A 24,782-nucleotide genomic window follows, 5' to 3' on the forward strand; every position below is an offset into this window, starting at 1 on the left:
AAAAAAATAGTTTAAAAAAAAAGAGAAGAAAGCCTAAAATAGGACAAGGGGATGAGTGAACCTTTCGGGGATGTGCAGAGAAACGAGCCCTGATGAGGAATAGCTGTAGAGCTAAAGCGGGAGCACCGGACGTCCACACACAATGGAGACTCGACTTGCAAACCAGGGAAGGAACGCTGCCGGGAAGCCGGGCGGAAGGAAGGTTCTACAAGGACCATGCTTTCCTCTTGCAGTAGTTTCGAAACAGGTACTGCGAGATACCCAGAGGCATGGCCTCCTCAAATGGACGGAAACTGCTTCGGAGATTGTTACTTGTTTTTAAACAGCGTCCAAGATTGTGTTTCCGAGCACGCAACCTCTCTTCTTTCTGAGTGGTCTGCGTATGGCTGGGTTTTCTAACAGGTGTTTGAAAACAAGCAACCGAATTCAGTCAAGGCCCCGCTTGGGGACAGGATGCTAATGAGCCGTTTCAAAGTAGCCACTTGTTTGATGAAATTTAACCATTTGGGGTCTTTTCAAAGCAGTTTATGGAAACCGTATTCAGCGAAAAGCCCAAAAGCAATAACGTGGATATTTTCTTGACCATCTGTTGAAGTCCCCAAGGCCTGGACTGTGCGTCTCTGAAAGGAAAGCCCTTTGAAACCAATGCCCGCGTCTTTCAAGCAGTGCCCGAACCCTCTTCGAGTTGCCTATCTGCCATTTCTTTCCTTGACCAGTTGGAACTCTTTACAATTCCACGTCAGATCCCCACGGTTCACTAACTTTTAAAGAGCAATATTTCTTCCCCACCTCATTTTGTGACGACTCACACAATGAAGCCACACAACTGAATATCTTGTCTCGCGCTCTAGAGCTTTCAGCTGAGTAGAAAAAAGCCATATAGATCTCTCCTCAAAAGCGTTCATTGTGCAACAGTCAGCCAAGGGGAAACACGAATGCAGACGTTTTAATTCACTATCCAGTCACTCCTAAGCGATATGTCCAGAGAGTTCTGTTTAGTAAGCTCGGCTCAGAGATCCGTTTTCTCCTTTCCCAAGTGTCGGCGCCCCAAGAGCTTTCCCCTGGTCTTCCCTGGTGATTTAATCCAACTACTGTCTGACCCTGACGCATTCAGTCTGCTTTCTCACAAACACCAGCTTCACAAAAGCACCGGGATTTGACAATTTGAAGTTCTGCTTTTTAGCAGAAGTAGAGCCAGGCCCTCTGCGGTGTAACAAACCAGAGCAAGATGTGTGAATCTTGCTGGAAAGTGGAAGCGCTCATTGACTTATATTCCCCGGAGCCTTCACCAAGAGATGCTAGTGAATGTGGAGGTTTAAAAGTAAACAGATATTCATTGCGGAGGTGCTGGAGGGACAGGGCAGAAGGTCAACGAGAAGCTACTAGTTCTTGGGAATATGCAGTAACAGAGCTATGCTAATAGTCGTCTCTCACTGAAGGTTTTCCAAGGTTTCTCTGATGAGACTCTGTCTAAAATAATGTTATCAAGCTCAAGTGTAATTGGTATGAGTTTTCACCAGTGCCCTTTCAGGGCTCGTGACGTTTTCTTTTTTCTTTATTCAATCAATTAAATCTAATTTAGCCCCCATCTGTTACAACTGATAGGAAATTCAATCTCAGCAGTTCCTTTGGGGACCCCCTTTGCCTTTGGTTTTAAACGGGAGACAGAAGGGCTATGCCTGGCCTCCCCCCTCATCCCACATAGCCATCTCCCCTTTGGAGATCTTCAGGGAAGCAGAGAACAGGTATCTTCCACTCGAGGAATTCACTGCCAAAGCTAAAACCCAAACCCATCTGCCATCGTCTGGGGAATCCACTGAGTGCCCCAGGACAGGTCACTCGCCTTTGGCCCAGGCGCCAGCTTCCCTTTCCTCCAGTCCAGCAGGATCGCTTGAAGGATCTAACGTTGAAACCTACAAAATCTTAACCCAGAGGAGGGGAGTAGGAAGGGAAGCCCAGACATCAACCATACCACATTCGTGTTCCCTTTTCTAACAAATATTTTGTAACGCCCATCTTACTATCCTGGAAAGAAAGTCACACATCATCCAATCTACACACTCACATACTTAAGATATAAAAATATGATGCCAGAACTGTATCATCAAGGGGAAGTTAAATAGAAGAAATTAATGAGAAGAAATTAATTAATTGAGGAAAACATGTGAGGATAAGTAATAATGATCTAGACAGACCCGTGTATGGCCAGAGAAATAACCTTTATTGCAATGGGACTAATACACCAGACAAATTACACACTCCAATGAAAACAGGAGCAAGGATGCTATTCTCACGGATGAGTTGGTCCTCATTTTTAAGGCTTATAACCTACAGAGTACAGATGAAGTATCACTGAAAACGCATCTTCTAGTTTGAAATCCCATCACATTCCAAGGTCTATATTGTAGTCTCTCATACATAAAAAGGCCTTAGAGACCGTGGCTTTCACTAAACAATGGGAGGATAGAGAGAACATTCGAAAAAGAAGCTAATAGTAGGAATGCAAACTGGTGCAGCCACTCTGGAAACCAGTCTGGAGGTTCCTCGAAAAGTTGCAAATAGAACTACCTTCAATCCAGCAATTGCACTACTAGGTGTTTACCCAGAGGATACAAAAATCCTGATTCAAAGGGATACAAGCACTCCGAATGTTTATAGCAGCGTTATCGACAATAGCCAAATTATGGGCACAGCCCCAGTGTCCATCGACTGATGAATGGATAAAGAAGATGTGGGTCAAGGATCCATGGTAAAGAATAATAAAGAGTAAAGAATATCACTGAGCCGTCAACAAGAACGAAATCTTGCCATTTACAATGGCGTGAACGGAGTTAGTATTATACTAAGCTTCCTCGGAGAAAGACAAATACCATATGATTTTACTCTTGTGTGGAATTTAAGAAACAAAGATGAACATAGGGGAAAAAAGAGAGGCAAATCAAGAAACTCTTTTTTTTTGAGAGAGAGGGAGAGAGACAGAGAGAGAGCAAGTGAGCAGGGGAGGCCAGAGGGAGAGGGAGAGAGAAAATCTTAAACAGGCTCCACGCCCAGCTCAGAGTCCGACACAGGGCTCGATCTCATGACCCCGACATCATGACCTGAGCCGAAATCAAGAGTTGGTTGTTTAACCGACCGAGCCACCCAGGCGCCCCTCAGGAAACAAAGTCTTAACTGTAGTGAACACACTGTAGAGAACAAACATGGGTGATGGGGATCAGGAGGGCACTTGTTGTGATGAGCACTGGGTGTTGTGTGTCAGTGATGAATCACTACATTCGACATCTGAAACCAATATTACCCTGCATGTTAACTAATTGGAATGTAAGTAAAAACTTGAGAAAAAAAGGAAAAGGAAGCTAATGAAGGAAGCTTTAGAGGACTTACGGTAGACCTCGGGGCACAAAATCAGAATGAGATTGAAAAGCAACAGGCAACACCAATATTAAAGTTTTTTTATATGAAATGTTTACAACTAAGATGTCCAACTGGTCTCATCATCACAAGGCAATAACAGTGTTAACGATATACATAAAACAACCTTTCCGGATGAAGCGTAATGAGATCACTGCAATTCCTGTATCTGCTAATTTAATAATATTTATTTTCATTGAAGACACTTAGAAGTAAAACGTTCCTTTTACTGATCTGCACACAGCCGTTACAAATGCAGACACAGACATCTCAAACGTGTGTGGCAGAATTCACATCACGGTCTTACCTGGCATGTGGTGAGCAAATCTCGACAAGTTCCAAACCAAACTGAAGACAGGGTCTCCCATTTTTCACCGAAGTTCACATCTTTGAAATGTTAACGGTTACCAAAATATGCAACAGGTATTTTAGGCGTCTGTGTAAAATTAAGTTCGGCTCTCCACTCAAACAGGTTTTACACCTACAATAATGTCTAGTGGGACATTCAAAAAGAAGGCCGAAAATGGCAAAACTTTTGGCAGTGCTCGTCCTCACATCGCAGAGCCCCCAGCCTGCCTGGCCACTACTCAGTGAGTGCCCCAAATGCTTCCTAATCTCCACCCCAAACCGCTCCAACCCCCTTCCAAAGTGCCTCCTGGGGGAGGCGGGGGGGGGGACGGGGGGGGGATGATGTATTGCTCTAGCGTAGAACTAGTGGCCTACATCTTAGAACACAAGGCAATAGTAGCTTCGGATTTTTCAAATTTCTTACAGCAAGAATAAAACAAAAATTAGTATCTCAACACACCATAGATTATCTCATTATACAGGTTATAGAAATAATGAAAGCAGAAAACAAAAAAAAAACCCACAAAAAACAAAAAAGGAAAGAAAGTAAGAAATCAGGAACGCAACAATGCAGAAACCCAGACTTTAGGTCAAGTTCAGCACATCCAGAAGGGATTATGCTGCCTTCTCTATTCCGGTTTATCCACCCATTTCCACCTTCATACCATGGACTCCGTTATTACCTGAAATTTTGCCACCACTAAAAGCATTGATTCAAATGTATCGTTCTCGAACACTATCTCTAACTCTTTAAACTGGCTGAAAGCATCCCCGTTGTGAGTTTTAAGTTAGCCCCCACTCCTAATGACATTCAGCCCATCACCTTCTCTACTTTCTTACCTATTGATCAGCCCTTGACTTTCTCCACTGCCCTCTTTATCCAGCTTAGATTCCACATTCTGTCACATCAATAACACTATTGTCATTACCCTAATCTCCCTCACCCATCTGTCTTTCGCTGCACTTATCTGGCAAATTCCAACAAGAGCTCAATTCAAACAGCCACCTTTTCTCTCCCTGCAATGCAGCAACCCAGGGCTGCAACAGAAAATTCTCAAATAGTGTGGGTTCACATTACTATAAATTTATGATCACAAAGCTTAAGTAAATCAATCCCCAACCTATTATTTCCCTTCTCCATTGAGTCTTCCAGTCTCTCCAAGGTCTATTGCAAGCCCGATCACTCTCTTCCAAAACTCTGACCCTACTTCCTCTTTCCTTTTTTTTTAAAGGGAAGAGAGAGGAAGGGAGGGAGGGAGGGAGAGAGAGAGAGAGAGAGAGAGAGAGAGAGAAAGTAAGGCTCACCCGATGCAGGGCTCGAGCTTCCGAACCCAACCCGTGAGATCACGACCTGAGCTAAAGGCAGATGCTTAACCGCTGAGCCACCCAGGCGCCCCCCACACCCACTTCTTTTCTTTTTATAAGATGATCCTGTCTCCTCCTTCACAAAGGAAATAGATGCCATCAGACAAGAAAAGCGCTTCAGTTTTTGCCTATCAAATGTTACACACTGACCTGTATCTGGACTAGTCTTTGCCTTTTTACTTCTTGTTAAAGTAGAGATCTCCTTCTTTTTCTTATTTTTTTAACGTTTATTTTATTCATCTTTGAGAGAGAGAGAGACAGAGAGAGAGAGAGAGAGAGAGAACGCAAGCGGGGGAGGGGCAGAGAGCGAGGGAGACACCTAATCGGAAGCAGGCTCCAGGCTCTGAGCTGTCAGCACGGAGTCCAACGGGGGGCTCAAAGCCACGAACCGTGAGATTATGACCTGAGCTGAAGTCAGACACTTAACTGACACTGACTGAGCCACCCAGGTGCCCCGAGATCTCCTTCTTCAATGAAAACAAAATTCACACAAAAAAATCCTTTCCAAATGTGCTTCCTCTACTCCTTATCTGTACTTTCTCATGTATGTTTACTCCTTAACCCATTCTTTTTTTTTCATGAAAAAAAATTTTTAATGTTTATTTTTTGAGAGAGGGAGACAGAGTACGAGCAGGGGAGGGGCAGAGAGAGAGGGAGACACAGAATCCGAAGCAGGTTCTGAGCTGTCGGCACAGAGCACGGCGCAGGGCTCGAACTCACGAGCCATGAGATCATGACCTGAACCAAAGTCGGACACTTAACCAGCTGAGCCACCCCGCTGCCCTACTCCTTGACCCATTCTAATCCCATAAAATACTGGTTTCCTGCTTTACTGATTTATGGGAATGGCCTCATAATGCTGTTATATTTTCTTTTTAGCACAAATGATACCTGCTTGCTCTGCCAGAATATATTCTTTCTCTTTCATCTGTGTTCTCTGAGCACTGTGGCGTCATAGAGGGTATCTTAAACCTTCCTTGGAAAAAGCTGCGCTTCCTATACGGATCTTTCTGGAACTGGATCCCGAGCAGCGTCACGGTGTTTCTGTTTGTTTGGCTCTGTTGTACTCTGCATTCTCAACTCACCTTGAGCAGCTCGGAGACTTTAGGGCTTAATCATTTGGCGCAAGAGACATGTGATCTGTAGATGATATACTGCAAGCTCCCTAAGGGTAGCAGCCATGATTCATTCGTCTGTATGCCCCATGGCAGGGGACAGGGTGCCTGACATATACCAAGCCCCAATAAATGCGCTTTGAATCAAACTTAAATTGGAAAGAACAGACTGAATATTCAACTCGACATTCACTAACATACTTTTCGTGCTTAAGATTTAAACTGATCTTTGGAAGGCCTTCTTTTGCTGATTAAGCACCCTATTTGCTGAAATGCTGTCTTTCCTTTTCTTGGTAGCTAACATTGATAGTGTTTCCCGTCAGGCCTCTTTATAGAGCATCTCTCCGCTGAAATAATTAGTACACTCATCAGTCTTATTTCGATGTTGCCATCCCTGGTTGGCAATTTTCATTTTAGGGCATCAGCAGAAGGCTTTAGCTGCCATGACGGATTAAATAGATGTGGGGTCAGAAGTTCCGAGACGCGTCAAGTTCAGGCAACGGGGAAAGGAACATGTTTTTCCTTCGAGTGAGAATGGGGCAGCCCCGAAACCGACATACTGCGCCCCGTCTGAGGCCTTACAGACAACCCTTAATCTGTCTCTGCGGAGGACTTGCGCACTCGAGGCAGACAGGCAGACATCTAAAACTTAACGTGATACCAACGCTTTGCTTCTTAGTCTCAGGCCCGGGGCGACCATTGCATTAGGCCTGCGTGTGGGTGTGGGTGTGGGCGTGTGTATGTTTGTACATAAACACGTGGGCACGCGCAGAGAAACAATTTGTGCCCATGAAATAGTACGTGAAATTCCAATGAGATGAATCAGATGAAAACGGAGCGGGTCTTGACCGAAACCCAGTTTGGACTGAGGCTGAGTCCCGATCAGCACAGCTTTCCCCTTGATCCGCCCACAGTGGCCCCGAAGCGCTTTCACGGGAGCCAAGGACGGTGCCGGCACAGTGTGAAAGCCATCGACCCGAGGATGGACTGTAAGAAATCGGAGGTACACCCTGTTTTCCCTGGACTCCTACAACGAGAGCGCCAAGGGACTCAGACTACAGTCGATGCAAGACGCTCCCTCTGTTCGCGGCATCCTCTCTTACCATGGGAAGCGCCCCAACTGCAAAGAAAGGGGAACCTTGAGGTTTGGGGTGAAGGTGAAGGGAGATAACGCACCGCCACGGAGGCAGAGGATGGGGCAGGGGGGGTAAGGGACGGAGCAGGAAAACAAAGGTTGTATCACAAAAACGTTCACTTCTTCTCCAAAAAAATGAAAATGAAAGAGGGGGTGGTCCACAGGTTGAACGTTAATGAGAAGCCAAACAAAATGGGGATTTGAAAACGCTTTTTGGATTCAGTGACAGAGCTCACCAATGGCCTCAGCAACGGCTAGCTTGGGGCACAATGGGGTGGCAGCTGGACTGTGTCGAGCTGAGGAGTGAAGACGAGGGAGGAAGTGGACGCTGTACACGAGTTGCTAATTTTCTTTTCCATGGAGAGAATTGAGCATGTATAAAAGCTGATACAAAGAGTCTGTTTGAGGGGTTGAAAACGATGAATAAAAAGGAGTAAACAATACTTTAAAGTTCCTGAGTGTAGGGGCGCCTGGGTGGCTCAGTCGGCTGGGCGTCCGACTTCAGCTCAGGTCATGACCTCGCGGTCCGTGAGTTCGAGCCCCGCGTCGGGCTCTGGGCTGCCAGCTCGGAGACCGGAGCCTGCTTCGGCTTCTGGGTCTCCCTCTCTCTCTGCCCCTCCCCTGCTCACGCTCAGTCTCTCTCTCCTTCAAAAATAAGTAAACATTAAAAACAAATAAAAATAAAAAAAATTAAGTTCCTGAGTGTAAAGGTCCCGGGAGAATGGGCAGTGATGAGATCGGAAGCTCAAGCTCAAGAAAAGTTTCGAAATGGTCTTTGTGCAGAGAGGGGGGGAATAGATTGACCCTAGAAAGAGAATAGGTTTATTTCAGGAAGGATCAAGGGCCCACCGGAAGTTCATGAGCACAAATTCTTATTAGAAATCACCTGTTGTGTTGAATCACAGGTTTTGCAGTATTCGGCTGTCGCCTGGCACAGAGAAGGTGCATGGCTGGACTGACACAAGGTGGGGCTATTTCAGGTTGGTGCAATGAAGAGACAGATGACGTAAGGTGTTTGGGGCGTTGACAAAAACGTTATTGAAGTGATCAATTATAAAACCGGGCTGCTTAAAAAGGAAAGTAGTGGACGTGGAGGGTCGATTGGGAAAATAACAGAGGGGTAAGCGGTTTGGACGTCTTCCAAAGGTAAAATAACAGTGGTGATAGGAGTAAACTAGAAAGGAAGGGTGGAAGGAAGGGTGCTTGTGGTAATAAAATGGAGATGGAAAGGTTTTTAGAGATAAATAATAGGACTTTCATGACAGCGAAGGGATTTAACTACAGCATAGATGAATAATATTCTAGAAAAGGCCACGGAGAGCAACGGTGACACTTTCACTCCGTGTTCACAACGTGAGCAGTGACAGACCAAGAGTAATCGATGTTCAAGCGGCGGTGCAAACGTTTGTGCCTCCTCTCCCTTGTCCGTGTTAAGATTTGTCTAGAAAATAAGTTGAGAGTGAACCTAGAGTATGTTTCTTTATTTAGTTTTCAAAAATGTCATTGATCTTAATAATCCAGTTAAAAAATGGGCAGAAGACATGAAGAGACACTTCTCCAAAGAAGACCTCCAGATGGCCAGCAGCCACATGAAAAGACGCTCCACATCACTCATCATCAGGGAAACGCAAATCACAACCACAATGAGATACCACCTCACACCTGTCCGAATGGCTAAAATCAAAAACATAAGAAACAACAAGTGTTCTCAAGGATGTGGAGAAGAAGGAACCCTCTTGCGTTGTTGGTGGGAATGCCAGCGGGTGCAGCCGCTCTGGAAAACAGTACGGAGGTTCCTCAAAAAATTAAAAATGGAACTACCACACAATCCAGCAAATTCACTACTGCATATTTACCCAAAGAATACAAGAACACCAATGCAAAAAGATACATGCACCTCAATGTTTGCTGCAGTATTATTTACAATAGCTAAATTATGAAGGCCACCCAAGTGTCTATCGATAGATGACTGGATAAAGAAGTGTGATATATATAATATATGTATAACGGAGTATTACTCGGCCACGAAAAAGAATGAAATCTTGCCATATACAACAACATAGGTGGAGCTAAACGGTATAACACTAAGTGAAGTAAGTTAGCCAAAGATAAATGCTGTACGATTTCACTCGTACGTGGAATTTAAGAAGCAAAGGACTTGTTGTGATGAGCACTGAGTGTTGTATGTAAGTGATGAATCACTAAACTCTACATCTGAAACTAATATTATACTGTATTTTTTGAGAGAGAGAGAGAGAGAGAGAGTACAAGCAGGGGAGGGGCAGAGGGAGAATGAGAGAGAGAATCGTAAGCAGACTCCATGCACAGTGTGGAGCCCGACATGGGGCTCAATCTCATACCCATGAGATCATGACCTAGGCTGAAATCAAGAGTCAGACGCTTAACTGAGTGAGCCACCCAGGCACCCGTACACTGTGTGTTAACGAGCTGGAATTTAAAAAAAAATTTTTTTTAACGTTTATTTATTTTTGAGACAGAGAGAGACAGAGCACGAACGGGGGAGGGTCAGAGAGAGAGGGAGACACAGAATCTGAAACAGGCTCCAGGCTCTGAGCAGTCAGCACATACCGCGAGATCATGACCTGAGCCGAAGTCGGACGCTTAACCGACTGAGCCACCCAGGCGCCCCACGGACTGGAATTTAAATAAAATTTTGAAAAAAACCAAATGAACAAAGGAAAAAAAGAGACGAACAAAAGAACAAGCTCTTAACGTTAGAGAACAAACTGATGGTTAGCAGAGGAGAGGGGGGAGGAGGGATGAGTGAAACAGATAAGGGGGGATTGACAGAACACTTACTCTGATGAGCGCGGGGGAATGTACGGAATTGTTGAATCACCATATTCTACACCTGAAACTAATATAACAACGCATGTTAACTACACTGGAACTAAACTCTTTTTGTTTAATTTCATTTATTTTAACTGAGTGCAAAATGGTAAAAAAAAAAAAAATTATTTGACCTATGTCTTTTTGGCATTCCCATAAACCGTACCTGGGAACATACGGTGTTCCCTTCGTTCTGCCCTTTTAGTTTGAGACGACCCAAGGAAAGTAGTGCCCTTAGGAAAGCCAGGTTTCAGTTAAGACAACGAAGGGAAGGAAGTACTCAGAAAGAAGTTGAAGCTATAGCTAACTCATGTGGAAAAGCAAAAGTCGGGACATCATTTTTATTGACTCTTGGTAAAACCCCACATTCAATGACGTGCCGCATACTTCTAAATTCACCCCTTAAATATAATTGTAGCGGGTCTATTTCACCACCCCCATTGCCACCATCCTTCTCCGAGCCGCCGTCAGCCTCCTCAGTAGGTTCTCTTCCCATTCTAGTTTAGCCGTGATCCACTTTCCATTCCACAGCCAGAGTGAGCCTCTGAGACAAAAGTCAGTCCACGCCACTGCCCTGTCCCCCAGCACTCTCCCCGCACACACGCACACCTTATGACCCAACTCTAACGGACTGCTCGGCCACACACGCCAAACTGTCCTTATAATTGTGCTCATATTCCTCTCTCTGGTTACAGTGCTTCTCTATGGTCTTTGCCTTCTGTGCTTGGCTACCTCACGCCTTCCTTAAAGAATCAGCCCTAGGTAGTCCCTCCTTCAGCAAGTCCTCCATGGCATCTTCACTCCAAAGGCCAAATTAGAAGTACTAATCCTCTGTGCGTTGATAGAACCATGTGACTCCCCCCACCATAGCCCTTATCAAACTATATAATGTTTATCTCCCTACTTGTCTGTCTTTCCAACCAGAACGGTGCCTTCCAAACAGTAGGCACTCGACAGTTAATTGATGAATGTAAATGCATTGTAAGACCCATTCCGGGCAATTGCGAGAGATAACATTGAATACATCTGGGCTTCTGAAACAATTACATGGATTTGAAATGTAGAAATGGGCTTGCAGAGGAGTAGCTACCAGTTTCGGATGCCAGTTGATACTCACTGCATTATCTCCCCTGGGAGAAGTGGAGCGCTATAGCTTTTCCAACAGAGGATTAGCCAATCATCGCATTGCCCCCAAGAGTACTCTTGGTTTTTTTCCCATAGCTGTACCACGTGCACATTATAGCTACTGAGTGCATAGTCTATCATATGATGGTTAATGGCTATTAACAAAATGTAATTTTCACAAGATGATAAGAGGAACTTATCAAGCTTACTCCATTGCAGCAGTAGAAGGTCAGAATTTGTAAAGAATGTTCTGGGGAACACACATACACACACACACACACACACACACACACACACACTTTCTTTCAGGAAGAGGTTAGGTAGGAAAGCCATCGGTATATTTCAAAATCCTGCTTATTCAATTTTTTAAACCTTTTTAATCTGAACTAAATTTAGACATGCAGGAAAGTTGCAAAAAATAGTATAGAGTTCCTTTATATCCCTTACCCAGATTTCCATAATGTTACCATCTTGCATAGCCATAGTGCGATGGTCAAAACTAAGAAATTACCATTGTTTATTTTGAACGAGCTCATCATCTGAAGCTTCTATTCCATTCCATTCCATTCCATTCCATTCCATTCCATTCGATTCTGTTGGTGGGAGGGCAAACTATCGCAGTTTTAGCTGAAATAAGAAAGCACTGAAGACGACCCTACAGGAAAGTTCTGTCCTTCACCTCCAGAGATCAGACCTTGCACTACACTACACTTGCCTGGAAGAGGAGGAGAGAAATAACACCTCCTGAAAGAAAACTAAATCTCATCTAAAAAGAACAGACGTTTGGCTGAAATGATGCCAGGCTGGGGCACAGGAGGCCCGTGGTCCAGGTTTGACTCTACCATCAATTAGTTCTGTGAACTTGTGTGAGTCTCAGTGCTTCCCCAGACCCCCCTGAGCTCACTGTCTTCTGATATCCCTCCCAACCCCAAAGCTCAATGCCAGAGCGTGATGCTGTTGAAAGAACAAGATTCAAAGCCAGTGTCACATTAATACCTGGGAAGCCCTGCACTTGAGTACATTGGACAGTAAAGCATGGAGGTCACTTGAGTGTCTAATTGGGACAGAATTGCCAGGGGGAGCGACTGCGTGTATTTTGTGCGGCCGAAATGCCATACTTCGTGGTTCTCTGTTATCTTTCCTAGATATTGACTTCCGCTTTTCATCTTTGCCTGGTGCGGCAAAAAGGAGCCAAATTTCTAGTTAGGATTCAGATAAAAGGATACATGCGTAGGTTTCCATTTGGAGGTGGAGGACCAGTGAGGAAATAACCCTTAATGTTTTCAATAAAAGCAAACTGAGGTTGTTTTTTTCTTTAAATGAAAGCATGGGAGAGCTCATAAGAGCCATCGTCGCTTTACCCCACACACTTTCATCCTCTACGACAAGTCTAACTTACGAGTGCAGTGCGGAAGACCTCCATCCCTGCAGACGGAAGCAGGGAGGGGCGAAGAGTACAAGAGGACAGGAGACATGACCTCAGTTAAAATCCATTCACTGCATAGTACAGGTGACAGAGAAGCACTGTGCTCTCAGCTGAAAGTGGCAGCATATCTAGGGATGAAGGGAAAGAAGCCAGGCAAATAAATAGCACATGATGATAACATTCCACCTCGACAGGTGTCTTCCATAGCCTGTTGGCCGCCCTCAGTGGAAACCAAGTGTATTCGCCTGTTGAGGCTGCTGTAACAAATCACCACCAACTGGGTGGCTTAAAGCACCAACAATTCATTGTTACACAGTTCTAGAGGCTAAAGGTCTGAATCAAGGTGTCAGAAGGGCCATGCTTTCTCTGAAGGGTTTGGGGGAGTATCTGTTCCATGCCTTTCTCATAGTTTCTGGTGCCTACCAGCAATCCGTGGCGTTTCTTGATGGATAGATGTGTGGATCCAATCTCTGCCTCTGTCATCACATAGCATTCTCCCTGTGTCTCTCTTTTCCTCTTCATGTGGGAACATCGGTCTTAGTGGATTAGGACCTACCCTAATCAAGTATGGGCTCATCTTAACATGGTAACATCTGTAAGGCCGTATTTTCAAATAAAGTCACACGTGTTGGGGAGTAGGGCTTCAACATATGTTTTCGGGGGACAGGATTCAACCCACAACAAGAAGGTTCCAAATTTTTTTTTTTGAGCGGGAGAACATCTTATCAATGGCTTCTTCCTTGGTTATATTGACCTCCACATGAGGGAAGTGGTAATCTTATTGTTTGTCGATTGGGGGAAAAATTCATTGATTTTTATAAAGTTTTATAAACTTCCCCTGAGTTTAGTAATACTTTCCAATGCATTCATAATTATTATTGTTTATTAATAACAGTAGCTATATGCATTTGGAAGCCAGTCATACATAGGGGTGCAAGACGGTCTGATGAGCATTGGACCTGATGGTTGAAAATTAACGACTGCGTCTTGACTCAGTTCCAAAGGTGCCCTGTGACCATAGGCAGGTTCCTTAACCACTTCTCCGTAGGTCTTAGTTTCATCTATGCCTAAAAGTGGGCTGGACTGGTTGACCTTTAAAATATCATCTCTGACATTCTCATAAGTTTATATGAAAAGAAATTTTTTAGGCAAGAACACTTCAGGAGTTGTGTTCTTGCCAGATAAGTTCATGTCCAATTTCACAATCAAACTTCATCCCTTCTAAGATGATGTGTCAGCTTTCAGTATTTGGCAATACTCTCACGGGGCAATTTAAAAATAACTCAATCAGGTAAATACTACAGGGCAGTAAACGCTTCCTATTTTTTTCAAGTTGTCCAACTGAAAAGTTACAAACTCAGTTTGTCTATAATTGATTTGTCAATAACAAGGACAGAACCTGGCAAGGGACAAACAATGAACGATCCTCAGCTTACCATTCTGTCTACAGTTAAACTCCTATAACTAGTTGCTGCTTGAACTAAAAACTTCCTGATCGACAACTGGAGTGGACATTAGTAAAATAGCTTTCTTTCTTTTTTCTTTTTTTATTTCTACAAGTTGTTACAATTGCATGTGTTTGGCATTCCTCACCAGAAATTCAGGATCATTCAAAGATTTCACATTCTGAATGCTCTAATTAAGACAGATGATATCCTTAAACAATTACCTTCACTGCATAAAACCTTTGAGAAGCTCCTGAAAGGAAATGTAGACACTATTTTCCCAATGCACTCACTCTTGGTACAGGACAAAAAGTATATCCCCACCAGATTCTTGGGGTCATCTTCGAGTTCCTCTTCTCCCCTTTCCGTGCCCCATCCAATCAATCACCAATACCAGCAGATTGTACTCCTTAATTATCTCTCTAATGTTTCTCTATTCTTGTACTTCCTCGCTGCCACCCTTAAGTTCAGGGCGTGATCATAAATAACCTACATTAATGCTAGGGCCTGGGACTCCCATTTGACGTCCTTGATGTTCCTTGTCACTCACACCCTGCCACCACCTACAACGCATTTTCCACGCAGCAGCCACAATCATCTTCCTAATATAAAAAATCTGATGGCACCATTACCGTTCAATGGCTTTGTTTTTAGAATAAAAAACAAGGGGCGCTCGGGTGGCTCAAGTGGTTAAGTCCCACCTCGGCTCAGGTCATGATCTCGCGGTTTGTGAGTTTGAGCCCCGTGTCAGGTTCTGTGCTGACAGCTCGGAGCCTGGAGCCTGTATCAGATTCTGGGTCTCCCTCTTTCTCTTCCCTCCCCACCCCCTCACGCTGCCTCTCTCTTTCAAAAATAAATAAACGTTGAAAAATTTTAAAAAAAAAGAAAAAATGAGTTCCCTAGCCATGGACACAATGCTTTGTATGATCTGACCCCCGCCTCCCTCTCCAGCTTCATTTTCTGACTGTGTGCACTTCCTTCATAACACTCAGTGTTCATGAACATTGTTGCTCCTTCATAAACACTCATGTTCAGTTTCTTACAACCCCCCAAAATAGGCTCTTTTCTCTCTTGCCTCTAGGCTTACATTCATGATTCTTGCTTTGCTCAGAATGCACTCCTTCCCCCTTCCCCTTCTTTACCTAGTTCCTACTCGGTCTTGAAGACTATGCTAAGGCATTACTTCTTTTTGACAGTCTTTCCCAGCCTGCCCATCCCTCCCACGTGCCCTCTCTCCCCACACAGTGAGATTATACCTCCCACGGCAGTCAGTTCCCATTACAAGTAGGATTCAACTGCTGTCACTCTCTTCAACCCCTTTCTATGCTTACTGGAAAGGACAGAATATGAACGAGAATAAGTCAATTTCAACAATGGCAGTCTGGCCACGTTTACCATTGGGAAGCGTTGCTGTGCATTGAAAAGCCACACCCACACACACAGCTCTCTCTCCTACTTCCTGAAGAATGTCCTTGAAACAAGTTGAGTCACAAAGCAGGCCTCCACCTTTTTTTTTTTTTTTTTTCCTGGTGCTTTCTTAACACTATCTGAGAAAGATTGAGGGCAGGTCCAACCTCATGTCACTCTCTTCTCCTGGTTGCTTTGGCCCCTCCTAGACTGTGATCTTCACAATTTTTAGAAAATCTTTTGTTTTCTACCCTTAGGTTAGCCAGGAAGACTAGAGGTAGCTGGAGTCAAGCAAATGTCCTTCCACAAATGGAATAAGGTTCTGGCAAAGTCTTCCCCTGTATAGTTGGACTTCTTACAGAGAATGGTCTGGAGGATTTCACAATGATTACTCTTCTCCTGCCAGGTCCAGCCAGGATCTTTCTTGGCCCTTTTGTGTAATAACCTGGTGGGTTTCACCGCCAAAGAGTGAGGCCCTACCGAAGACTGCTGCCCTGTGAGTGTCTCACTCTCAAGCTTGTCCACTTCCAGGCTTCAACAACTCACCACGATTCCCATTTAAGTCTGAGAGACTGGCACGGTCCAGAGAAGACTAAGTAGGCATGACAAGTAAATATAATCCATTATTCTGGATGGGATCCTGGGCTGTAAAAAGAATTTTAGGGGTAAAAATGCAGAAATCTGAATAGTGTGGACCTTGGTTAATAATAATAATAATAATAATAATAATAATATATCCATATTGGTTCATTAATTGTAACAAATGCACCATAAAACTATAAGATGTTAATAATAGGGGAACTAAATGTGGACTAGATGGCAACTCTGTACTATCTTTGTAATTTTGCTGCAAACCTAAAACTATTCTAAAGAATAGAATTTATTTTTTTTTAAAGAGTAGAGTACGGCTGGGGCGCCTGGGTGGCTCAGTCAGTTAAGCGGCCGACTTCGGCTCAGGTCATGATCTCGCAGTCCGTGAGTTCGAGCCCCAAGCAGGGCTCTGTGCTGACAGCTCGGAGCCTGGAGCCTGTTTCAGATTCTGTGTCTCCCTCTCTCTGACCCTCCCCCGTTCATGCTCTGTCTCTCTCTGTCTCAAAAATAAATAAATGTTAAAAAAAAAAAGAGTAGAGTAGGGTAAGAGTCATGGTAAGGGGTGGGAGTGGGGTGGGTTACAATATTAAATGGTATGACCAGAATAGGCATCATTTGACCAAAGGTTTAAACGAGGTGTGGAAGTCAGAATTCTAAGATAGCCCCCACTGTTTCTTCCTCCTCTTTTTTTTTTTTTTAAAGGTTTATTTATTTTTGAGAAAGAGAGGGAAAGACAGCATGAGCAGGGAAGGGAGAGGAGAGAGAGACACACACATAGAATCGGAAGCAGGCTCCAGGCTCCGAGCTGTCAGCCCAGAGCCCAGCGCAGGGTCCGAACTCACAAACTGCGAGATCATGACCTGAGCCGAAGTCGGACGCTTAACCGACTGAGCCACCCAGTCACCCCATCCTCTCCTCCTCTTCTTGAGTGTGGTCAGAACACGTGAACGTGCTGGCTGTCACTCCAGTGATTAGATTACGCGACGCGAAAAAGGTGAAGGGACTTCTGCAGATGTAACTAAGGCCCCTGATAAGCTTTACTTTGAGGTAATTAAAAGGGGCATCATCCTTGGTGGCCCTGACCTAATCAGGTGAGCTTTCTAAAGAAGTATTTAGAAGGGGTGCCTGGGCGGCTCAGTCGGTTAAGTGTCCGGACTCTTGATTTTGGCTCAGGTCACGATCTCACAGTTTATGGGTTCGAGCCCCATGTTGGGCTCTGGGCCGGCAGTGCATTCTGTAGCTGCAGGGGGACACATGTCGGCAATGTCCTGAGGGGGGCTTGGAGGCAGACCCTCGTCGAGCTGAGCTTCCGGATAGGAGCACAGGCCAGCCAACACCTTGACCGCAGCCCAGCAAGGCCCTGAGCGGGGAACATAGGTGAGCAGAGTCCCGAGTTCTGACTCACTGAGGCTGTGGAATAATGAATGGATGTTGTTTGAGCCGCTGTGCTGGCAGTGCTTTGTTACACGGCGGTAGATCCCTTCATCCGGGCGCCGAAAGAGGGACCTGCCTCGACACAGGTTTTAACAGGGGCACTGTGACTTTTTGGGTCGACAACAGACCGAAGGGGCGGGGAGGGGCAAGGGCAGTTGAGCAGGGAGAGCGGTTAGCAGGCTCTTCTGGAAACCCCGTTCAGCAGTGACGGTGACCTGTACCTCCGAAGGGCCAGGATAGTGGTGGTGGACGTGATGTAAAGGGGTCAGATCACAGATTTCTTTTGGAAGCAGAGCCAGAAGAATTCCCTGACCGAGTGGAAGTGAGGTAGAAGAGAAAGGAAGGCGTCCAGGATGAGTCTAAGGTTTTTAAGCAAGTAACAAAACGGCCACCCACCTGGGTGGCTCCGTCGGTTGAGCGTCCGGCTTCGGCTCAGGTCATGATCTCGCGGTCCGTGAGTTCGAGCCCCCGCGTCGGGCCCTGTGCTGACAGCTCAGATCCTGGAGCCTGCTTCGGACTCTGTGTCTCCCTCTCTCTCTGCCCTTCCCTGCTCACGCTCTGTCTCTCTCTCTCTCCAAAATAAATAAGCATTAATTTTTTAAGCTACAAATTATTTAAAAAATAAAAATAAAAATAAAACAAGAATTCAATTCCAGTATCATTATTAGTGATATTTTAAAACATTGTCCCTAGAATGAACTTTCTGGTTGGTTCACCTACCTAGGTCTGTTCCCACTGAGAAAACACACTTGTTCCATTAACCGTGCCTATGTGATTTGGGAACATTTGATTTTTTGAGGAAGAACATTTAATTTAAAAACTCATATTTAGGGGCATCTGGGTGGCTCAGTCAATTAAGTGTCTGACTCTTGATCTTGGCTCAGTCATGATCTCACGGTTTGTGAGATCAAGCCCTGCTTCGGGCTCTGTGCTGACAGCTCGGGGCCTGGAGCCTGCCGCGGATTCTGTGCCTCCCTCTCTCTGCCCCTCCCCTGCTCACACTCTATCTCTCTCAAAAATCAAGATTAAAAACAACCAAACTTTTAAACGAGTAACAAAAGAACGGAATTGACGTTCGCTGAGGTGGATAATCAAGTGAACCCAGGGCTGGAGTCCAGCCCGGCCTGGCCCCAATTTTCCTCTCCTGAGTTGCGACCTCATTCGCGTGAGACATTCCGGGAGACGAGTTTTAAAGGGAAAGCGCCTCGGGCAAACGTCATCACAGTCACTGAACACTCGCGGACGCTTATCGGGCGCCTCCTACCGGCCGGGCACAATTCTGTTTTCCGTATCTCATTTAATTCTCCTAACCATCCTCCGCAGCCCTACCTTGAACTCTCACAGTTTAAACACGAAGAGCCTGAGGATGAGAGGCTAAACCCACCTGAAGGGCCCCAGCTGCAAGGTCGTGGGGCGACACGGCTAGGAGTGCAACGTAAGGATTCAGACCAACCGGGTTCAAACCTTAGCTCTAGTATTTGCTATCCTTGTGATTGGGGACAAGCTACTTAACGTCTCTGAGCCTCACTTTCCCAACAGCCAGGCGCCGCACTGGGTGCTCTGGCTTGCGTTAGTTCACTGGCTCCTCACCCCGACCCAGCTGACCATGACCCCAGCACCAGCCGCACACACCGCCGGTGACTCCGCCCGAGCGTCACTCGGCCGTCGGCTCCCAGGGGGGCCCGTGGGGGCCCGTGAGGGCCGTGCCCACCTGCTGTCCGCACTGCACCGATGGCAAGATGTTTGCCCTTTTAGGGGAGGCCGTTTGCTCTCTTGCGAGCAACGCTCAAGTTCAAAAGTTCTTCTAAATAGAAATCGTGGTGACATTCATTAATTACAACTACTCTCCTTCCAGAGGTGCGGAAACGGATTGCACTGTCAGGTTCTCGGCTAATAAGGGCTGGCAACTGTCGAGGGCACCCTCTGTGCAGGGCACATGTTTACTTGGGTAATCCTCACGGTCTTGTGTGGCAAACGCTCATACTTTCCTGGTTCACAGATGAGGAAACCAGAACGTGAGGTTGCCCAGGACCATCAGGTAACAGGTATGTGGCCCATCGAGGGTGACTAGACAGGATCGCTCTTAACCACTATCATTTTTGAGGCTAAGGCAAATTCATGATAGCTTCCTGTGACATCCGTAAGCCAGGCATGGCCCCTGTGCCCTGGCCTAAAATGGGCCCCCTGTCATTTATTTATTCACAGCCGGCTAGGACGGACCCCTAGCTCAGAGCCCTGTGGCCCCCAACTCAAATTCTTAAACATCCAATTGCTTTAAATATAGTCCAAATAAATTTATTTTTACCATATAGAACCTACCTACTTTACATACTCTGTGAAACTGCACCTAACATCTGCTGGCCACAGATAAGACAAATCCCGTGCCTGTAAAGGACCCCAAGCCAGTGCCTCCCTTCGGAGCTCTCTGACCCGCAGACGGTCCACCTCGGTGCTCTGAGCAACGCTGCCTAGACACATAAGCCCTGTCTCCCGTTTCCTCTCCCCCAGGGGGTCCCTTGCTCTAGTCCCCTTCAGGGTGATCACCCCATGAGGCTGTCTCTGGAAGGTCTCCGGCTGGGAAGGACTTCTCCTTGCATACAAACGTGTCCATGCACCGCCCAATAAAGCTCATGCGGTACGGCCTCTCATGATCCTGTCTCTTCCTTGATCACCCCAGAAAGACTTGAACTCACACCTCCCATCAGGATTAACTCATAAGCCTTTATTAATATACTTTGTGCTTTTAACAGCTTTTCTGAGGTCTGACTTAGATAACAGAACAGTGTCTCATTTTAAGTGTACCATCCAAGATTGTGGGAAAATTTTCAGAATCACGTAACCATCACCACCATCCAACTTCAGAACATTCCAGAAAGCAACTCATGCCCATTTGCAGTCACACCTTGTTCCTTCTCCTAGCCCCAGGCAACCACTAATCTACTTTCTGTCTCTATAGATTTGCCCATAGATTTTGTATTACATTTTATTTAGAAAATTAACGGATTTTGAGCAAATGACCCAATTTTTAGTTATAGTTACATCTTTCTGTCATGTCTAAATGAGCCTTGAAAAGGTTCATAAAGATTCAGTCTGCCGGAAGATACGTGTGTGCGTATCACATATATAACTGAACTTCCTCAAAGAGTAGAACGCTTTTGCGTTCATTCACTAATCTGAGCATAACAACATCGTGAGGAAAGCAAAATTCTATGGCATAGTGATTAGGATATGAGCTTTGCAAGAAGACAGAGTTGAGTTCTGTTTCAGTTCCATGACAACAGAGATTATGTCCATTATGTTCACCACTGTGTCCCTAATATTTAGCAGAGTGCCTGGCACATAGTAGATTCTCAGTGAATGTTAGGACAGGAAAAGATGAAGGAAACGAAGGAAGAAGAGGAGAAACGCACACCTGTCAGAGTGGCGAAAATTAACAACTCAGGAAGCAATAGGTGTTGACAAGGACGTGGAGAAAGGGGACCCCTTTTGCCCTGTTGGTGGGAATGCAAGCTGGGGCAGCCGCTCTGGAAAACAGCGTGGACGTTCCTCAAAAACTTACAAATAGAACTACCCTACGACCCGGCAATTGCACTACTAGGTATTTACCCAAAGGATACAAAAATGCTGATTTGAAGGGGCACATGGGCCCCAATGTTTACAGCAGCACTACCAACAATAGCCAAAGTATGGAAAGAGCCCCAATGTCCGTCGACTGGTGAATGGACAATCAAAAGAACGACGTCTTGCCATTTGCAATAATGTGGATGGAACTAGAGTGTTATTCTGCTAAAGTGAAATAAGTCAGTCAGAGAAAGACAAATATGTGATTTCACTTATATGTGGAATTTAAGAAACAAAACAGATGTGGGGGCGCCCGGGTGGCTCAGTCACTTGAGCGTCCAACTTCGACTCAGGTCACGATCTCTCGGTTCGTGCGTTCGAGCCCCGCGTTGGGCTCTGTGCCGACGGCTCGGAGCCTGGAGCCTGCTTCGGATTCGGTGTCTCCCTCTCTCTCTGCTCCTCCCCTGCTCGTGCTGTGTCTCTCTCAAAAATAAAATAAACATTAAAAAAAATTTAAAAAGAAACAAAACAGATGAGCATAGGGGAAGGGAAGGAAAAATAAGATAGAAACAGAGAGGGAGGCAAACCATAAGAGACTCTTCCATACAGAGAACAAACTGAGGGCTGCTGGAGGGGAGGGGGGAGGGGGGATGGGCTAAATGGGCGATGGGCATCAAGGAGGGCGCTTGTGGGGATGAGCACTGGGTGTCGTATGTGAGCGATGCATCATCAAATTCTACTCCTGAAACCATTACTACTCTATATGTTAACTAACTTGAATTTAAATAAAAAACTAAAAAAATCCACCATCAGACAAGCTCGGCTACAATAAAGGGAAAATACTGGACCCGGAGTCATAGAGAGGGTTTGAAATCCCAGCTTTGAATCCTAGATTTTTTTTACCGGTGCGTGAACTCGGGCAAATCGCTTTGACATGTCAGAGCCCCTGTCTCCTCGTATGGTGGCACCTTTGTTATGGAACATTTTTGCGAGTATTGAACAGCATTTACAGAAACTATTTATCAACTACAAAGCATTATACAAATACAGATATTACGAACTTACAAAAAGAAAGAAAGAAACGACCTCTGATTACCAAGCTCAAACGTGAACGCAGGCAGGTAACTTCAGTTCACTGAAGCGTCACTTCCATCGTCTAAAATATGGGGCCGGTGCCCACCTCGTAGCTCGGGATGGTGAGGTTCCGCGGCGTTTCCTTGCTTGTCCAGTACTGGAGCGCGCGTTAGTTTTAGAACGGGGGTTCAAAGCCAGGCTTGCCTGCCCGAGAACGCAGTTAAACAGTTCCGCTCACAGAGTGCTTCCACAGACAGCTTAAATGAGCGTGGATACTTGTGGTCATGTGCTGTGTTATGAAAGAAAGGCACAGTGATGGTAGAATTACAAGCTGCTAAAATGTCATTTTTCTTTTCGGTAACGGTGGTAGAAAAATCCCTGAGTGCAAGCCTATGTTGTTTCAGAGCCCGTCCTTCAGAGAAAGGGCCCTGCCTTGTCTCTTACTTACCTACAGCCCATAAAACGGTGTTTGATCGCTTTAATTCCTCTTCTCCGCCTGGCTTTGATTGCAAAAAGTGGTCAGGTTAATTGGAACAATTAAGGTGCTCCTGGGGGATAATTACCCCTTTTACTTTCCGTGTGTGTGCAGAGGAAGGAGGATGGCTGGTCCTGAAAATGGGATCTCTGTGGCACACTGGGAAGGAGAATGAAAAACACCGTGAGATGGAACTCAGAAAGCGTTTTCTCTTGGACTTAATACAATTAGCGAATAAAAGCCTACGCTGTCTCCCGTATCTCCCCCCACCCCCAACCTGCACACACCTTAGAGGCGGCAGAAAGAAGCGATTTGACCTCCGAGCCAAGGGGGGAGCCCCGTCTGAGTCCAGGAGGCGGGGTGGGATTTCGCCCCTTCCCAGCACAACAATCTCCCTGTAGGGAATCTGCACCAGGAGGTGTACTCACCGACAGGACTGCAGGTCCACTCTGGACAGCGGTGGAGTCCTTCCTCTTCTGCTTTCAAACTTATGAACTGCCGTGTCTGGTAAATTGGATTAGGGGTGTGAAATTGGAAAGCCCTCTCTTCGCCCTCCGACGTGTAGAACAGGCACGAAGACAATTTAGGTGTCAAAGGGAAGGGGCTCATTTGTACAACGGGGGCATTTCTCACAACCAGTCAGTAACTGATGTCGCAAGTTAGGTGCAGGAACCGTGTTGGGATTGGCATCCTTGCAAATGACATCCTGCTGTGTTATCGAGAGGAAAGAAAGCAGAGAAACTTCGCCAACAGAATGATAAGTAGATGGCTTACTGGCTTCTGCTGCAGCAAGCTAGAATCACCCGCCCACTGACTTCCCCAATTATGCTAAAAGGCTTGAATGTAGGCTGTCAAACCGTGGAAGGGGTTTTGAAGCGATTTCACCTTTAAGGGTGCTTAAATTGATAGTTAACAAGCACTGGAAAAGGAGGCACAGGAGAAATGGCCCCGGAAACAGTGCAAGTATCATGCGTACTAAGTGACCTTGAGAAAGACACTTCGTTCTGTGAGCTTCGGTTTTCTCCGCGTTCGGGTGATTGTGAGGATCGCACGGGCCCCGGGATGTACGGTGCCTGGCAGAAGGCCCGTCGTAGATGAGGTGGGTCCTAACCGTTCCTCCCTTCCGAGGCCCGCCTCGAAAAGACCCGCCATAACCGGAATGTTGCAAAGGGCCTTGTGCACGCAAGGGTCGGTCACCGTCGGCCAACGCTCCGACCTCCAAAAGGGTAAGACCCAGCACGTTAGACTGAGTCCCCAAAGTAGGAAAGCCCTTTGTTCATTTCTGCACACACGGCGCCACATTATTTTGAGACGTGAATCGAGTATTCCTCCTGAAGCCAGACGTCAATTCATATATTGTAGAGCAGCCTGTTGGTGCGATTACCTAGGAGGGTTGATTTTTGCCTCTATTATGAGCTGCTCTGGGTGCAAATTGTAGCAACAGCAGTAATAATAATAAACGGTGCTAATAATAATAACCAGTCTTTCTGGAACCCTGTGCGTTCCAGGATTGAGCCAAGTAATTTACAGCCATTAATTTATTGCATCGCCAAAGAATCCTATGAGGCAGCTACCGTTATCGTCAGCTCCGTTCTTACACGTGAGAAGTTGAAGGACAGAGATTAAGAATCTTTCTTCGTGCTATGAACCAGCAAGTGGTTTTGATCTAAGCGGTCTGGTTCAGAGCCCGTCCATGGGAGAAAGTAAGTCTGAGAAACATCATCCTGAAGGAGCTGAGCATCGCCTCGCATGGAGTTTTGAAACGACAGACGCCAAGTGGTGTGGCCTTAAGCAAGTCCTTGACATTCTCTAAATCCGTTTATTCATATATTTAAACGCTCTGCGGGGAATGAAGCATTTGGCGGCCACATTAGCAAACAATCCGGCAGTTCCCCGAAAGTTAAACGCAAAGTGACCGAATAAGCCAGAAATCCCCACTCCCGAATACGTGCGCAACAGAAATGAAAACGTACGTCCACACAAAAACATGGACGTTAGAGTTGACGGCGACATTAATTCA

At 45.7% G+C, this 24,782-nt stretch overlaps 1 long non-coding RNA gene across 2 annotated transcripts; it reads right to left on the minus strand.

Moving 5' to 3' along the window:
• Positions 1-10,144: 10,144 nt before the first annotated feature.
• LOC131502717 (uncharacterized) lies at positions 10,145-24,308 on the minus strand. 2 transcript variants are annotated; one of them, XR_009257132.1, is made up of 4 exons: positions 23,191-24,308; positions 22,736-22,921; positions 22,310-22,491; positions 10,145-10,252 (listed from the first exon to the last, which is right to left on the minus strand). It is a non-coding gene; the product is annotated as an uncharacterized LOC131502717 (long non-coding RNA). The 2 variants fall into 2 exon arrangements; XR_009257131.1 differs by having other exon boundaries at positions 22,310-22,921.
• Positions 24,309-24,782: the final 474 nt, after the last annotated feature.

The sequence above is a fragment of the Neofelis nebulosa genome, chromosome X (assembly GCF_028018385.1).
Source record: "Neofelis nebulosa isolate mNeoNeb1 chromosome X, mNeoNeb1.pri, whole genome shotgun sequence".
NCBI classification, from domain to species: Eukaryota; Metazoa; Chordata; class Mammalia; order Carnivora; family Felidae; genus Neofelis; species Neofelis nebulosa.